At 39.8% G+C, this 19,224-nt stretch overlaps 1 protein-coding gene across 2 annotated transcripts in view; it reads left to right on the top strand.

Annotated features, from left to right (window-relative positions):
• IGFBP2 (insulin like growth factor binding protein 2) overlaps positions 1-19,224 on the top strand; it is a 45,548-nt gene that overhangs the window by 15,808 nt on the left and 10,516 nt on the right. The gene's annotated exons all lie outside the window — the stretch shown is intronic.

Raw genomic sequence — 19,224 nt, forward strand, 5'->3', positions numbered from 1 at the left:
TTCCATATAGAGAAAGCAGTGAAATTGTTGGCTGAAGTGCTTTACCTTAATGTAGTATTCTGAAAGTAGCAATACCAATGGAATCCAAAGGAAGTCAATGACCATGCCGTAATGAATGTGTAATCTCCGAGTTACCTCCATTGTATGACAGTTGGAAGCCATTCAGCAAGGGAGACAGTATTAAACAAATTGGGGTCCTGAGCAAGTACAGTATGTGCCCCAAATGCACAGCATTTGAGCTTCCTCCACCCCCTGCCAATTCCATCATTTGTGGCCCTGGAAAAGGTGGCAGGCCTGGGTAATTGCCTAGTTTTCCCTTTTTTAAACTGGCCTAGTAATGCTATCAAGTGGCTTTCTTTATTACTGCAATTAGCTGCCATACTACTCATTTATTCCTATACCATGATATATATGCCTAGAGAATTGCAGTGATAACACCACAAATGACAATGGAAAATGATTACTGTATTTATTGAAGTCTTTTATATTGGCCTATTATCTGTGCTGTATATCTGCAGTGTGGGATTCTCAATACAAATAAAAGCTGTATCGGTAATGCTAGACATACAATATAATAACTAATATTATAATATCAATATTACAATTGTAATTCAGATCCATTTCAAAAGACTGGGTGTATACAATGTACCATCCGAAATGTGATCACTAACATCAATATATCTAATCAAAATATATTCGGTGACTCAAAATGTGACTTCAAATTCAGTTTGTTGGTTCACCATTAGACAGTTCCAGTGCAGGGAGTCCTGCGGAACTGAACTCAATGGGCCTGAATTGCTAAAGTTCTCCAAGGCTGGAGAGGATACACTTTCATCAGTGAAGCTGGGTGATCCATTCCAGTTTTGCTGGATCACCCAGCTTCACCGATGAAAGTGTATCTTTTCCAGCCTTAGAGAGCTTCAATAAATCAGGTCCAATAATGGGAGGGAAGCCTCTGCCATAGTCGGTAGGTTTGTTAAACACACCTACTGATGGCACAGTAAAGAGCCCTTAGTATAGAGATGGTGGCAAATCCCCATAATGGACACATGACAAGTCAATGAATCTCTCACTGCTGTGTCCCAGGAAACCAAAACCTTCGCCACCAACTCTCTGATGAACTTTTAGGTCCATGGCAATCCCTCTTGGCCACTGGACTGCCACGATGATGGATGCACAGAAGTTACATTGTGCCCGGCAGCTGGCTCTGTATTGGTAATGGTGCACGGAGAGACTCTGCACTGCATTGACCTTTGCATGTCTCTTTTATTAATTAGCTCTACCTCCTGGTCTTTTTTGACTGTTTTGTCAATTTAGGTCTACTTTAAAGCAGGAGTAAAGTTCAGTATTAGAAAATTACCTGCAGGCAAAGTTTGATGTCCCTTTTGTTGCAATTTCCCTTCTGCAAAAAAACATATTTACCCACTTGTTTACAATCTTCTCTTCTAAATACACTCAGATTGCCAGGATGTGCCGGACTGGCCATGTCCCTTCTGCAAAGGATCTGCCTAGTTGATGGGGCACTAGAAGGTGCCTGGTACACAGGTGGGGTGGGGTAGAGAAAAGGGGTAAGGGGGTATTTCAGCATTTGAAGGAAGGGGATGTAAAATGTTCAGATAATGCTCAGCTATCCACGTTTATTGCTGATCTTCACTCCAGATGCACAGAAAAAAAATACAATGTAGCCCCATGTAATAACATCTCCCAATCCCGAAACGCTCAGGACCCCTTCCTGTCTGGAGGAGTCAACTAAACATTGACAGCTGAAGCTGCCGGTCGCGGTTGGCGTGTCTTGTTATTGTAATTGGCTCACAGCGGGGAGATTTACTGCGCACCTTTGGAGTCTCTGACTTCTCTCTATACTGAAGTCTGCAATTCTTTTTTTCTGGAAGCCCACATTCAGTATATTCTGTTCTTCCAATAACAGACCTGATATATTAAAGCTTTCCAAGACTGGAGAAGATAGAACCTGGATGATCCAGCAAACCAAGAATGGATTTCTTCAAAATCATTTGCTACTAGTTGGCAAATGTTTTCAGTCCTGGACCAGATCCATTCCAGGTTTGATGGATCACCAGGTTCACCCTTGATACTCTATTTTCTCTAGTCCTGGAGAGCTTTATTAAATAGGGCCCAATGTCTTCAACTTCCCATTAATGAGTCTGACATAACTGCAGCCCTTCTATCTGTTTATTTTTCGTCGGGTTTCTAGTTTTCAATAACCACCCCCCCCTACTGTCGATTGTACATTAATCAGTGATTGCTGTGAAGTTTGTCCTGCTTGATAAACTTTTAAATCTTTCCAGGAACAGAGGACATAAGGCTTGGGACTGTGCGCATAACTCTGAATTGGGATGTGTGATCCAGTAAACAAGGACTTTGAGCAAAAACTACCAAGCAGCATAGTGGAGCGGGCTTCATAGTAATACAACCTGTGCAGCTCTCTTTGCGTGAAGTATTATATCATAAGATGTTGTTTCCATGTAACCTTTTCTTTGCCATAACTACTATGGCATGGCAGGAACGTGATATAAACTGTGTGGAAGAACTAGCATGGGCAATCTAGGCAGCTTTAGAGCCACTGGATCACAGTACCATAGCAAGAATTCTGTGCTGCCTAGCCAACCCACCAATTCATTAAGTCCTGTGAGAGCTCAAGACACCTAAACTTATTTTTAGGACAGTGAACGAAATGGCAATAAAAAACTTCCATCTATATATTTTCCTGTGGTATACAAATCACAAGAACTCACTTTTTGCTCATAGGCTGGGGTGGGACAAGACCTGTAAGTATTACTTAACTGAAGTATAGAAAATCAGGTCTGTGCTCTGTGATTGGGCTCCGTTAATTACCGAACTGGATGATCCTGTGATTGGGCTCCTTTATTTATTTGTTTTCCTTTATGTCTTACGTGTAAAATATCTTTGTACTAATTTACAATAATACTATTTGTTATAGTGTTCCAGTTTTCTACAGTATTACTATTTGTTCAAAAAAGAACACAGATCAGATAAAAAAACATATATCTGTCCTTCTGTTCCAGTCCAGTCTCTGTGTCTGTATGGAATGTTTGAACTCTGCACCTTTCTTCCTATTAATGGGAAAAACACATTTAAATGACAAACTGATGCGCGGCTACTGCTTAGGCACCCGATACTATACCCGAGTCCCTGAGTAGGATTACCTCCGGGGACCCGATCTGTGGTGTATACATGGCCAAGGTTTAGCTGAGCTGCACAGAACTTTGATTCTGCAGGTCAGGGCATTGGACGCCTACCTTTGTCACTTCTGAGAATCTCTGTTGCAGTTACAATAAAGCCGATGTAGGCAGAAAGAATGGCAGATGCATAGTTTAAATAAAGATCTGAGATTCAAAAAAAGTCCTGTATGTAGGAAAAACTTTTCTTAGGCTGAGTTTCTAGATTTTTCTTTAATGCTTGGAAAATAATATACAACTGGTTTATGCATTTATCAAAGTGTTGAAAAATCAGGACAATTTCATGTCTGTAAATACCACAAAAACAGCCCAAAACACTTGAAACTCTCTGAAACACAGATAAATGCCCTATTCATTTCAATGGGGGCGTTTAGAGCATTTATAGGTGTTTTAAAGCATTTTTGGGCATTTGTGTGGTGTTTTGAGCATTTTACACTTTCCAGTGGCTGAAGGATATTCTTTACAGCCCATGAAGGAAAGTTCCTGTTTGGACTGGTTAATTGGAATGAATGGGAATTTCAAACATGGACTTTTAAACAGTGGGGGAACAGTCCGTGTAGACTTAGCCTAAGCATCTTTAAATACTTATAAACACTCATAAGCCTCCATAAATGCTTCTGTTCATTTTAATGGAAGCTTTTATACAGACTTATAAGCATTTGTAGGTGTTTTATAGTTACCAAACACTGCAGCTTGCATTCTCTTTGTAGCTCAAAATAGAGCTCCTGGGTGTTATAAAATATTGGAATGAATGGAAATTTCCATATATAAAAATGGGCTTTTAAATAAGTAATTTCAATGCCAGGGTAAAATCCATGCAAACTTAGCCTTAGGATGGCCATGCTCTGTACAATTGGGTATCTACCGTAGATTAGTGGTACAAAGACCAGTGTGCCTTTTTATAATATATTGGAGTGGATTTTTCAGAGGTTGTACAATCAAATATTATGAATACCCCCTTTCACTGTGGCTGCAAACACAGCCTGGATTTAAACAAAACCCTTTCCAAGATTGCCCTGCACTACGCAGCCCTCATTTCTGGTTTGGAAGCCGAAATTTTGTAGGTTTCTCGGGCTATTCTGTGTCACTCCCAATAAAGCCACCAGCACTATAAGGTGGTTTGGTCCTTCTGACCACTCATTTTTGTTTTCTTTGCGGTGCTGAGAATTTGGCATGGGGCTGGTTTTTGCAATGTTTACTTAGCCTACCATTAGGTAGGGTGGAGGTCAATACAAGCCGGCTGTTAGGGGTTCATTTAGATTTAGAGATCAAGTTCTGAGATTATTTGTGGAGGTAGCTTTTATATTGTGTGTCCCCAATTAGAAGATTCTTTTCATGACTCCCTGTCCTGTAGAAACAACAAATCTATTGGAAATCTTCCCAATAGAGGCATAGACTCCAAAAAAATGTGCCAGAATGTTCAACTATGCTTTGAGGTTGTTACTGAGTGAGAGGTGTAGAATTGGGGATCAGGGTCAAATTTACTTTTAGGACATGGGCTAAATGCTATGGTTAGGTTAGGGATAGTGTTAGGGATAGGGAAAGGGTTATGCTTGTGGTTAGGGTATGGTTAACAATTAGGTGTAATCAGAGAATTAGTGAAATTGAAAGAGTTAGGCTTACAGTTAGAAAAAGTGTAAGGTTCTGGTTAGAGGTAAGGCAAGGGTTAGGGATAGATCAAGGTTAGAGAAATGATTAGGGAAAGGGTTAGTATACCATAAAGAGTACATTGGGGAATCTCCCTAGTCCATGTGTGTCAATGTGGTTCTGTTAGAGGGTAAGGTTGGGTTGGGATAGGTCAAGAGTTAGGATTACAGTTAGAGTAATGGTTAAGGATAGAGTTTGGTTACAATTGGGAATAGTGTAAGGGTTATAATTAGTATAAGGGTAATAGTTGTGGTCTATTCCCACTGGTATGTTGAATTTCTTTAGAAACATTTTCTTTAGAAAATTTAAACAGTTCAGCTACACCTAGACTGTTCCCACCCCTATGAATATCACTATTTTTTTTTCAGGCAACATGACGAAGCACATCAGTGTAAATCACATTAGGAGGTTCTATCGCTAAAAATATTTTTAATAAATCAAGTCATTGGATACTTACATATATCTATGGTTTCCAGTATAATTGTTACATTTTGTTGCTGTCTTGAAGGTTTTTTTGGTCTTAAGGCGGAACTCTTCTCTACTAACACCTACATATAAAATGTCACATTGTGTGTCAAAAAGACTCTTTGATGGGTGAATGGTAGAAATCAAGTATCCCTTGGAGCAGTGTCTCTTGACCTATTTAACATCGGGGTACCCTTAAAAAAACGTTATGGTCTTCGGGAGACCCCTGCTATATATATTATATCAACAGCTCACAGGACATTAGTGTGGTAATCAATGGGAAGAATGTCTCTTACATTGCTGTCCATTGGGAAGAATGTCACCCTTACAGATAGCCAAAAAGATCATTGGTGTCACTTTAACTGACCTGAGAGGGCACCAACTTCTAATTGCTCATAGAACCCCTAGCAATACCTGGAGGACACTAGTTGAGAAACGCTGCTTTGGAGGCAGGGAGGATTTTAGAGTAGGGCAAACTTGGCAAACGCCCAGGTCCTCCACCTTCTCCAGGGCCCCAATTGACAGAATGGTAGGGGTGCATGAAGCTGGAATGCTGTGCTTTTGGGACATTCACTTCATATTTGCCCTTTGGCTCCATCTACCTTGCATCTACATTTGTTGACTTTACCCCCATTGATAAATGGGGTATTTAGGGGGAGTTTTAGATTTCTGTCTGTCTTTAGGGTTATTATATTTTTGACTTTTGTTGACACTGCTGCAGTTTCGGTTCACTAATTCTGTGTATGAGAATGGGGAACTCCTCTATAATTGTCCTTGTGCTGTCAAGCTGATGTGCGCCAGAGGCCGTATTTAACTCAGTGATGAATCGAGATGAAAAAAAAATTGTTTTGCTTTGCTTGCCAAAGGGATTCCAGCCCCGGGGGCAGACTTACTGAGAGGCTAACGTGTTTTAACAGCCAAAGCCGGTAACACGGTAACGCCTCAAATTAGTGTGTTACTTTCAACTACGCTCCTCCATGACAGATGGGTCGTGAAGCAACTTGCACGGTAGGATGGAGGATCTGGAGGTTGCATTTCAAGCAGAACTGCAAGTAAGAAGCTGGAAACAGTTAACTGGGCTGCTTTTGTAAAATTTTAAGGCAACTTTAGTCCAAGATTTTGGTTTTACAGACTCCTGAGTCTCCTTTTCACTACTTACTGAAATATAAATAAGCTTCTGTCAAGGTTGAGGCTATTTTTGCATCCTGCACCTTCTAAATACTTAAAATGACCCTCCAGTTCCTAGTGCCTGAAGCATAAATAGTATAATCTGACCAGCATAGTGCTCCAGTACAGATCACAGCATTCTGGCACCTACCTGTGTGACACTGTTTCTTGGTTGGTAGGCAAATGGTGGTTTGGAAGTGGGGATCAAATGCTTGTGGTGTTGGGTGGTAATTCCCCAACTGTCCATGATTTTGAGGGATTGTCCCTCTTCATACCTCCCAACTGCCCTTCATTTAGATGAATTGTCCCTCTTCCTACCTCCCAACTGCCCCTAATTTGGAAAGGTCTGTCCCTCTTCCTACCTCCCAACTGCCTCTGATTTGAAGGGACTGTCCCACTTCATACCTCCCAACTGCTTCTGATTTGGAAGGACTGTCCTTCTTCATACCTCCCAACTGCCTTCATACCTCCCAACTGCTTCTGATTTGGAAGGACTGTCCTTCTTCATACCTCCCAACTGCCCCTCATTTAGAAGGATTGTCCCTCTTCGTACCTCCCAATTGCCCCTCATTTGGAGATATAGTGCTATTTAATACCTGATCCCCCAGTGGCAGTGATTTTTAAACTCAGGAACACACAAAGGGTTGGTATGACCAAAATTATTAATTTTCCTAAAGTGTCTTGGAACATAGACGGTGACATAGAAAGGTAGTAGTTGATAGTAGTAGTTGATACATTGAAACATATCAGGTCTGTATTTCTTATCTCTTTTTTTTACAAGTTAAAGTATATTGTAATTTTGAACTAGGTATGGTAGGTCACTTGCTCCTAAATAATCTTTTGTGCTTTCTTGTTTGCCACCAGTAGATGGTGGTCTGGCTTCATTCAAAGTGTGTAACAAACTCCAATAATGTCTCAGACAGCAAAAGTTTGTGATATACTTTACACGAGGACACAGCACCATCTATTGGTGGCCAACAATAAGCTGAACTGAGGCAAATATGAACAACACTGCTATGCGATTTGAGGACCGTAATCAGTTTCTATCTAGTCAGCGCTATATAGTTGTTAGTAGATGTAAAAGATTGCATGGACTGTCACATGTGTTCCACTTTAATTTGAACACACTATTTGGCAGGTACAATATTTTTTATTTTAGTTGTTTGGTTGGATTTTCCTAATAAATTAACTTGTGTAAAATATTTGCCCCTTGGGGTTTCTCTGACCCATATAGCTGCAGATAAAGAACAAACAGGCTGGAATGCTACAGCCATATGCATTATAATAACAGTCCAAGGACAGAGTGACTGGACACAGCATGCTGGGGACCAGACTCGAGCTGGCATACAGCGGACCATTCTGGTTATAGAATAACAAAACAAAGACTTTGTCTCGTATTTGTGTGACTATTGCATAAGAGTTGGCTGGCTGGGTTCTGGCACTGAAGCTCTTTGTAACACATCCCAATAACCCCTGAAAGGTCTCCTAAGTTCTCTGACATCTTCTCTGTAAACCTCAGCTGGACTAGGTTTGCAAAACTATCACAGTTTTTAGTTTTTGTTGCATCTCAGCAATGCTGAGCTCCTGCAGCTTCTTTCCTCATTCACTCCAACTATACAAATGCAACTGCCCCTGTTTTGGAGGGTCTTACCCTCTTTATACCCTCCATCTGCCCCTGATTTGGAGGGACTACCTGGTGTTAAATTTTCAAAGTGGAACTTTTATTCACTTTATTATTACTTTTATTAATAAACAGGATTTATATAGCGCCAACATATTATGCAGCGCTGTACATTAAAAACTTTAACTGTGCTACCATACAAATGTGTGATTGTACGTGATTTTGTTTGTCATACTATAGAACAGGAAAGTCCCAGTTTAGTGGTTTTATAAACTTTTGTCTGGTTCAGCCCTGCACACTCTAAAGGTCACCCACAAAATAAATATTTCAGATCCATGCAGATGACAATTTTTACAAATTATAGGCTAAGCAGTTTTGCTTCAATTGAAAACACCTTTAACCAGCTTTGACTACAGCTATTTAGTGTTAGCGCGGCCGTATTTGTGATTGTCATCTGGTTCCACGTGGTTCTGATTGGCACTGAAATGATAATGATTAATGAGTGTTTATTCACCATTATCAATATGATTTGTACTGTTTTATATTGTTGGAAATCTCACCAAAGACTACATTTACCAACTCTGTAATGCATTTTTTGTGTTTATCATTTGGGTTCTATTCACAATAAAATGTATACGCAATGGTACGGCAGCAAGTTTGGTGGAACATGCTATGGTGGCATTCATTTTGTAGTTTATTCCAATGCATGAGGGAACATTGGCATGTGCACAGTGTGCTGCTGCAAACGCACCAGAACCTAACCATTTCAATGGGGGGGCCCCAAGTCAGTTCTTCATAGGGGCCCACCCTTGGCTACGCCTGCCATTGCTCCAACACTTCTTAAGAAATCACCTGCCTTAAGGAGAGGGCATCTCAACAACATTTGGCATAGGGCAAATTTAAATATGAATGTGAGATGAGTGTGAGAATGTGGATGTCATGCAAACCCCCAGCAATAGCCTCCAGCAAGTGTCCCAGCGAACAGAGATAACCAGTCCAATAACCCTCAGTCAATACAAAACTCCCTCTAAATGAACACCCAGACCTCATCGTTGTAAGTACTGGAAGAAATTATTAACTGGGGTATTACACTGACACTCTATATTCTTTTACTCTATACACTCTATATTCTTACACTGACATTGTATAACTTGCACATAAAAAAATATATATATGATGACAGCTTCACTTTAAAGAAATCCTGTGGCAAGGCAAAGGTTCACTTAATTGCCACCTCTTCTTCCTGTTGCTAATTCATAACCATCAATATGTATCTATATAGCGCCAACATATTCTGCAGCGATATATTGAGTCCATAGTTGACATAGACATGTCACTATCAGTCATAAAGCTCACAGTCTAATGTCTCTACCATTGTCCAAGGACAACTTTGTGGGGAAGCTAATGAACCTACGGTTATGTTTGAAAAAACTCTGGTAGAATATGCAAACTCTATGCAGTTGCCTTCAATCCCTTGGCCAATTCTACCAGCATAGTGAAGAGTTCACTATGAGCGGAGGTCTTTTTTAAAATCAGACCCAGGCATAACCCCGAGTTCCCCCGTCTGACTCACTTTCACGGCTTGTTTGATGAGTGAGAATTGACTGCAGGGAGAGTGTGTGATGTTTGCAGAGGGTGGTGGGCGCAGCTTTACCCCTGGCACACAGCTCCTAGTTTTTGTTCGGAGGTAACAGTAAATAAATATCAGTTGAATGTTCGCATTGTAATGTTCAGAACATCCTCAGACATCGATTGGTGCCCCTGATATCTCATTTTCTTCTCGGTGTCCTTACATGTTCCTTCACATATGTGGGACGGTGAATGTTTCTTCTGGTGGAGGTGCCTGTGTGATTCATAAAGTGTTTTGTTAGATCTGTTTAATAAATGCAACAAAATACCCATTGATCCTGGCAAAAATATTGTATTTACATTGTTCCCAGCTTGTTAGACCTCGCATTCGTTAGATCACATCTGGAATATGCAGTCCAGCCTTGGTCACCAGATCACAAAAAGGACATTGTGGAATTGTGGAATTGGAGAGTGCAGAGAAGGGCCACTAAATTAATAAAAGGAATGGATGAGCTCAGCTATGAGGAGAGATTAGCTGAACTGAATCTATTCTGCCTTGAGAAGAGACGTATAAGGGGGGATATGATCACCCTGTATAAATATATAAATGGTCCATATAGAGAACTCTCTTCCTCATTATACACTTTGAGATCATTACAAAGAACAAGAGGGCACTCTTTGCGTCTGGAGGAAAAGAAGTTTAAGCTCCGGATAAGGAAGGGATTCTTCACTGTAAGGTCTGTGAAAATGTGGAATCGGCTCCCTCAGGAAGTAGTTTCAGCAACTACTATAGATTGCTTTAAGCACAGAACATAACTGGGTATTAAGGCTTTAAAGTAAAGATAACAGAAATTGTTGATCCAGGGAACCTCCAATTGCTTCACAGAATCAGGAAGGAATTTTTACCCTTGTTGGAGCAAATTGTACCATTTGCCTTCCTCTGGATCAACAATGTCCATAGGGTTTTATATCTGGGATATGTTTATTTCTCTAGTGGTTGGACATGATGGACTATATGTTTTAAAGACCACAAATACCTTCTCACAATGAGAAGAGAAAATGGTAATTTGGGTGACAACACTTATCCTCCATAGAGCCAGTGTAGTAAGCATTGTCAGCCTAGGAAAGGAAGTGCCTTACCTGAATTTCCCAGGTGGATGGGAACTAAACTTGCGATTGTGATAGAGAACCAGAGGATGGCTGAGACCACCAAAGATTATCTCCAGCAATAACTAAAATAATAATGGAGGATGTGATGACTCTTTTTGATTTTTATTTGCAGCTATGTCCTTATTTTCTCAGGGAGGTATTTATAAAGTGATATCTTGCTGTTTATTTTAAAGAAATAAAAATAATTTCTACATAACAACTAATAATTTAATCTCTTGTGAGATTTCTGGAGTTTCAGTTTCTCAAGCCTGTAATATGCAAATTAGCTGCATGGGTCCAATGGAAAAGGTTGCGATTGACTTGCGTTATCTGCAGTCGAAATGCATGTCATTAGGATGTGCTGCATGCAAAGAAAAGCAGTGCAGCAGGTCAGACGCAGTTTCTGAACTGTCATGCATTAGAAACATGCAACACAAATCAACAAACTACCAATGGACTGTGGCATTAAAGTCAATGATAGTTTGTTGGTCTGTATTAAATGTTACAAATGTGCAACAAATGCAGAAAATAACAAAACACATCATCGGGAGCCCCTATCCAGGCCAGAAGTGACAAGAAATGGAGAATATTGGAGTTGTGTCAAAACTTGTGGTAAGGGGAATGCCTGTTATCTGGTGATAATTATCAATTTAGGGGAATGCCCCTAATTAGGGTTCTTCTCTCACCTCCCATTGAGTCTCCAGGACAGAAACTAGAGGGAACTAGAGGGAAATCTCCCCAACAGGACATATAAACCCTAAAATTACTTCCCATTGAGTCCACAGAACCAGAGAAATTTTGGCTCTACATACATGGCAAATGGATGGTCCACCTTTTGGGACAACCCTTGGTCATCCTGACACAAATAGCTTAAAAATCATATGTAAAAATGAAAACAGTTTCTCCCCCAAAAATGCTGCTAATGCCCACTTTCCACTTCCCAAAAGAAAAAAAAAATACCACTGTCCATCTTCTGATGTTTGGGGATAGCAGACGTGATGTCAGAGTATTGAGGAGGTCAATATAAAGTAAGAATGCACTCCAGTCCATTACAATAGTCCATTCTCATGGCAACATCAGAGACTGGGACCCAGTAATTTTACTGGGGGAATGAACTGTTCCATTTACAAATTTTTCTTTTAAAGCCATTTGTGTTTGATGGGCAAAGGGGTGCCAAAATGGAACCTTTTGCTTACCATGTAATATTACATTATAGGATAATCAATGTGAGAGAATGATAAATCGAAACATCTGGGACAAAGCGTTTTCTTTTTATAGCTCAAATGTCCAACTCATTTCAGGAGCCCTAAAAGGGCCTTCTTCGGGGCCCAGCTACAAAATCAGAATCAAGTGGATCTCCGCACAGGCATACACATATACATTCCAGACGCTTAGAATTTCAAAATGGTAAAATTGTTATATATTTATGAAAAATTAAAGCATAAGGCAAAACTTATTGTCATAATTGTGGGGTTGCTAAAAACACAGAAACCCAAACTGCAAGTTTTTAGTTCCTACATTTTCCCTGGAAACCAAATTACACAGCCGCTTTGGATGCTAACTGCACTATGCTAAACTCTCATCCAAATAAACTCCAAAAATGTTGTCACAGAAGAAGAATTTACACCTCTCCAACTTTTTGGGAATAATCTCCAACATCCGAGGCGACAGGGGGCCGCTAGATGAGGTGACAAGCTGACGTAACTCATTTTTTAGAAAAGTCAAAATTCTTTCGACAAATATAGCAAAGAAGGGGATGTTCGCAGGGGACATGAAGCATGCATGTGAAAAACACGCATCACCTCTGCCATCGCCTTGACCTCCAAGGGACGAGGACACAGTTAAAGCGCGGGATGAGCGTCGCAAGCACAAACAAGAAGTCACATGCTTGAGCTTTTTGGCTTCTCCAAACAAAAGTGCATGTTCCTTAGCAGGCACCCGGGGTTTAGTGTGTCGATCTTGCACAGGAATGTTTCAGATGTGCTGATGGCGATGGACAGGAGCCATATTCTGTAATCACTGTGTAAACACAGGATAATCCAAGGATTGTACTGGCAATGAGCGAATATTAGCTGTACTTTCAGGAACTCACGAGATGTTGTGTAGAATAGATGGGGAGAGGGCAGGTCCCTGCAGGCTCTCACCTTATAGAAATGTTCTCTTAAGAATGCAACAATGGCTACCAGGCAGCTGTGGAATTTCAGGGTGGATGAGTTGCCATCCTATAGCACCAATATTGTTTAGTAGGAATGTTCCAACTCCTGCCAAACAACGTACATGGCTGAAATACGTCTATAATGACGACTTTACCTTTAATCTCTTACCGAAAGATTAGTAAAGGAACAAAGTATGTGCCAATAAGCCCATAAGGAAGGTGACAACACACTGCAGGCTATAAAAAGTGTTGTCAGCGTCCTTTGCCGATAGCCGCTGCCTGATCTTGTAAACCAGCAGAACACCAGAATATTGAAATTCAGAAATATTTATTTGCTAGAGAAAGTAATACCAAAAAATGTTTATAATATTGTATACCTATCAGATATTATTATTTATAAACTATATTTATATAGCACCAACAAATTATGCAGCGCTGTACATGAAATAGGGGTAGCAATGACACAGAAGGAGAAGACCCTGCTCTGAAGAGGTGAGAGGTGGGGGAAGTAGCACACAATACGGGGGGGGGGGTAATGGAGTATTGGGTTGAGTAGTGAACGTTTAAGAGACAGAAAAAGACAGGTAGGTGAGTTTTGAAGGCAAAGCACATGAGCTTGAATTTGATCAAAAGGTGAAATGGAAGCCAATGAAGTGAAATACAAAGAGAGGCAGCAGAGGGAAGGCTGTGTATCAGGTAGGTAGGTGGGTAGAATGGATAAGTCTGGCTGCAGCATTTATAATAGATTGTAGAGGAGAGGGTCGGGTTAGTGGAAGACCAGAGAGGAGGATGTTATAGTAGTCCTGACGAGAGATGATAAAAGCATGTATAAGAAGTTTGGTGGTCTCTGGGGACAGGTAGGGGCATATTTTGGACATATGGCACAGATGAAAGTTGTAGGACCTGGAGATATACTGATATACACTGATCTTGTCCAAAGCGCAATAAAGTTTATACAGCCACAAAAGAGAGAACACACTCCTAAAACATGTTGCAGCATGGCAGTTGTCAAACGTTGATTTATGAGTATACAAAAATACAAATATCACACCCTAGCATAATAAAAACACTCAAAAACAAACTCATGTAAATCATAAGGGAAAACCCATAGTGAAAAATCTCTGTAATATAAACACTGATGAACAAAGTTATTATTCACCTATGTCTTGGAGCTTAGCAATATCAAAATTGATGGGTAAACCATTACTCATTTAGAGCTGTATACTATAAAAATGTAGAAGGTAAAATAATATGTGAGTTTAGGAGAGATTATTGATATATTAGGTGGGGTGGAAATGAAGGCAAACCCCAAGAACGTAAAAGAACCAGCTAAAGTGGAACTAAAGTTGCATCAGAGTTTGCATCAGGCAGGTCCTTATTGTAGGAAGATGGCCAAAGACCAGAATGGGGGAGAGAAGACAGGAGAAGATGATGGTGCTCACAACAGTTCAGGGACAGGTAAGTATCCCCATGGCCTAATTCTGCTTCCAAGGTAAACATGAACCAGCAACCTCCGCTCATACGGTTGCAGAGCTATTTCATCAGGGGGTGCTGAGTCTTTTCCACTAATGTATGTAATACAGAGGCTGTATATATTTTCTTGTGTGCATCCCATTATGATTTATACGTACGTATATTTTAGGTGGGATATGGGATATATCATGGGTTCTTAAAGTGATATATGGCAAGTCAAAAACAATTTTTCAAGTTTTTACTAGAGTGGGGAAGTAATACAATTTCTGTTGGGTTTTTTGCTATCTGAGATCAACTTTTACAAGAAGTGAGGGGAAATCTCTTAAATGGAGCCCCTGAGAACATCAGTTCTAATACTTTTGGAAAAATTTTTGGCTTGACTTATGCTAAAGGGTTACAAACAAAGAGCCATTCACTATTCTTTAGACTTTAGTTGGACCACACTGCCACATATGGGAGTAGAAATTTTCCCCCCATAGGTATCTTTAGAAGTTACAGTGCCCTAGGTTTAGTGATCAGTTGGATTAAAAAAAAAAAAAAAAGAAAAAGAAATAGCTCCTGGGGTCAATGGGAGATGAAATAAAACCCTATCATTGGTGCCAGTGGGAGGAGTATTGCTGTATAAATAGTGCAGTAAAAGAAATTGGGCATCATCAGTAATGCCATTGAGTAGAATATTTCTATGTTCAAATTTTTTTAAGTGATGTCAGTGGGAGGAATAATTCCCAATTGAAGGGAGGATTTATGCCTTATCATTGGTGTCAAAGAAGGAAATTGTGTCAAATGGAGGAATTGTGTCCCATCATTGGTGGCAAATGGAGGAATTGTGTCCCATCATTGGTGGCAAAGAGAGAAGTGTGTCCCATCATTGGTGGCAAATTGAAGAATATTTGCCAATCATTGGTGTCAAAGGGAAGAATAGGACAGCAAAAAACCACATTCAGCCCTTTGGGCTCCATTTGGGGACCCATGGTATAGGGTGTACTGTTTGTATTTTGCATGCTCAAGTTTTTTTTCTAATTGTAATAATAAACTTTTGATGTTTTCTGTCTAGTTTATTATTCTGGTGTTGTGCATCTCCCACTTCTTCCAGTATAGGTTCCATTGCTTCTGAAAATTCTGCGTGATTGGATGTCAGGATGACTTCTTTGTATAGGAATACTATATAGGCAAAGAAATGTGGATACCTCGGGTGTTTCTAGTGAAGGGTCCTGTTTTATATTCTACATCATACTAAGACAATTGTGCTCTTCCAACCCTGTAGTATCAGTTTGGGAAAGGCTCCCTTCTCATGACTGTTCCCCTGTGTACAAAGCCAGCTCCATAAAAACATGGTGTCACCAGTTTGTTGTTGACAAAGCCAGGTGACCCACAGAGAGCCCTGACCCTAAGCTTTTTACACACCTTTGGAGCAAATTAAAATTGTGAACCAAGTCTTCTCTTCCTAATATTATTTATATTACTATGTTTACTTTTGGTATTTATTGCAGACATCAGCACCAAGTAATCTCTACCAGAGGTCAACAACTGTTAAAATATTACCAGGTGTCATGTAGACAATGGATCTGATTTAATGAAGCTCTTCAAGACTGGAGAGGATAGACTATTATGGGAAAACCTGGATGATCCAACAAACCTGGAATGGATTTCCTCAAAGTCATTAGCTATTTGTTGGCAATTGATTTAAATCCTGCACCAGATCCATTCAAGGTTTGCTGGATCACCCAGGTTCTCATATGATAGTCCATCTTCTCCAGTCTTGGAGAGCTTTAATAAATCAGACCCAAAGTACCAAGAACTTGAATTTAAGTATGCAATGAGCAAATATGACTGCATTTATAACCATGATGTATTTACAAAGTATAGCTAGATTAAAAACTATGTTTAGGCATAAAACATTGAACTGATTGTTTTTTTAAAGGGAAGATATATTGTTACAAAGTTACAATATTGCATTCTGCTTATGTGGGAGAGGAAATTGAGGAAATGCTTTGTCCTGTCTGCAAGTCACTCGAATTATGGGCAGCTTTTTAATGAACAAAAATGAAGCTTTTTTGGACAAAATATACTGTAGCTTTGTGTTATCAGGAATGTATACATTTAGACTTGTATTGGTAAAGGCTAAACTTTTACAAATTTACATAGAGTGGTAAATGGTAAGATCCCCTCTCAGTTTTTTAATGTCAGTGTCTCCGTACTGAAGATCCATTCTTTGTACTACCGGTAGTCACCAGGAATCAAAGTGTGGGTAAATCCAAAATTCTGAGCTGACATCACGAGGGGAAAGATTGTTCCAATGGCAATAGTCTAAAAATGAATCCTATACGTTCCTGGTGAATCTGCAGGGCAGGAAGTAAAATAAATTCACCCTAACAAAACACAGATGGCAAAATAGAAAAAAAAGTATGGCAGTGGTTTTAGTCGTCCCCAGCTTTATCCACAAAGGAGGATTGCAGCAGAAAACCCCCACATTGGGTTTCACTTCTGCCAGCGTAGTTTTGAAATTTAGGCAACAATGGACACCAAATGATCCAATCTGAGCAGGTTTACATTACAAAATATTTCCTGGTATGATAAATTGTGATTGTTGCTGTAACATGCAGATTGTAAGGTCAGAGTTTGGCATGTACAGCAGGAAGCCTGTCTCTTGAGAAGAGTTCAGTTTGATTGTTGGGTAATATTTGGGGAACATTTTCTTGGCACACCTTAGAAACCTAAAAAAAAAGAACTGTATTTTATTGCCAAATTGAAATCCTTTTTCATGGGTATTATGGCTGCCCATGCTACCCCATTATGGGTATTGGGTAGGTGGTACTAAGTAACGTGCACAATGAGTGTTAGCATAATGCAGAAATCAATTCTTACTGCAATTTATATCGAACAATTTATTTCTTTAAATCAATCTAAGCAAAAATGGTTAAAACAGGACAAAACTGGGTGAGAAGAGGGCAGTAAAGAAGATCCGTTCCTTCTGAGAAAATGAGCGGCCAAAACTTTGTTGGGAAAGAGTTTGCTTAACCTAAAGTGACCGGGACAAGACGGTAACAACACATTACATGATTTCCCAAGGGTAACCAATTTAGATTAAAGGGGCTTAAATTTACAATTTTGACTATGAAAGGCCACAAGATTGCCAAATATGTTTTTGTCACAAACTTTGAGGAATGTTCTGAATTTCATGTTGTAGGGTCACAAGCGCACTGTGGTATGCACTCATTCTCTTCCCGACGCCCCTTGGGAACATGCTGTCAGTCCCAAGGTACCTTTTTGGGTAATGTTTTTGAGACTTTGTGTCTCCTCCAATGTCCTATGAATACGAGGATTCTAAAGATTTATGTGCTTGGCAATCTTTATGAATAGATACTGAGGGCCTTATTTATTAAAGGCTGGAGAAGATACACTTTCATCAGTGAAGCTGGGTGATACAGCAATCATGGAATGTATCTGGTCCAGGATTGAAAACATTTGCTAACAAATTTCAAATGACTTTTATTAAATCCATTCCAGGTTCACTGATGAAAGTGTATCTTCGTTTGCCTTGGAGAGCTTTAACAAATCAGGCCCTGAGTATCAGCTATAGCCAAGCACATATCATTCCATTCTGATATGGAAATGATTAGCAACACAAATATCAATGCAGAATACTCACCCCTGCCACACCTCTGGCCAGGCCAATACAGAATAAATGCTTGGGACACTTTTTGTATTTTATAATGTATTTATGAAATTATGTATTTTAAACCACCTCCAATGGTCGATCACAGAAAAAAAGATACTTAAAAGATATATTTATCATTTACATACTTTCTGTTTTTTTGCACATGAAAAACAAAGCAATGCTTGAAATAACTTTCAGGTCTTCATGGCTATAATTACTACACCCACAGCTCACAGTATATTAGCATGGTGGTCAGTAAGAAGAATTCCCCTTACATTGCTGGCCATTGGGAAGAATGTCACCCTTACAGATAGCCAAAAAGATCATTGGTGTCACTTAAACTGACCTGAGAGTCACACATTGCTCATTGCTCAAGGAACCCCCAGCAACCTTTGGAGAAACCCTGGTAGAGAAACACTGATTTAGAGTTACAGCAATAAGTCTAAAACAAGCTTTCAAGGGCAGATTGCACATTTTCAATGGTTCAATACACCAGAAATGTAAGGTAACAAATTTAGTATGTGCTAGTGTATGGTACAGAGATCTGAACTCCAATCTTTCAGTCTTGCATAGTGGTATTCTGATTTTAAATTCAGTCTTGCAGTGAATATATGCAGAATGCAGTGGTATATGCAGTATCATGTACAGAACAGATTGCTGTGGAGTGATCATGTAGCACATGTATGTTGTGCAGAGTGTCCTTTTTACATTTGTGGTCAGTGTATTGTCCCTATACATCAGTGGTCAACTACTCCTTATATTTCAAATATACAAGCTCACATAGGCTATTACCTTTTTACTGTACACTTGCCTAGATAAAGCATTGTCTCCCCAGACTCTGAATGCACATTGCAGGGTTCAAGTTCATTAGGCACTTCTCAAAACTCAAGACCCACCACCCCAGGTTTAGGTAGCAATTCCCAATCTCCCAAGAGGGTCACAGACTATTATAGGAACCTAACAGGGTATAAAACTTCCTTATTCATTTCCAAATCTAGGCATGAAGCCACGTTGGATACTGATCCCTCCCAGTATCCAACGTGGAGCAAAGGGCAGCAAAGCTAAGGCTGAATTACCTTGAAAATTACCTCTGCTTAATAAA

Source organism: Pyxicephalus adspersus, chromosome 7 (genome assembly GCF_032062135.1).
Source record: "Pyxicephalus adspersus chromosome 7, UCB_Pads_2.0, whole genome shotgun sequence".
In the NCBI taxonomy this organism is placed as follows: Eukaryota; Metazoa; Chordata; class Amphibia; order Anura; family Pyxicephalidae; genus Pyxicephalus; species Pyxicephalus adspersus.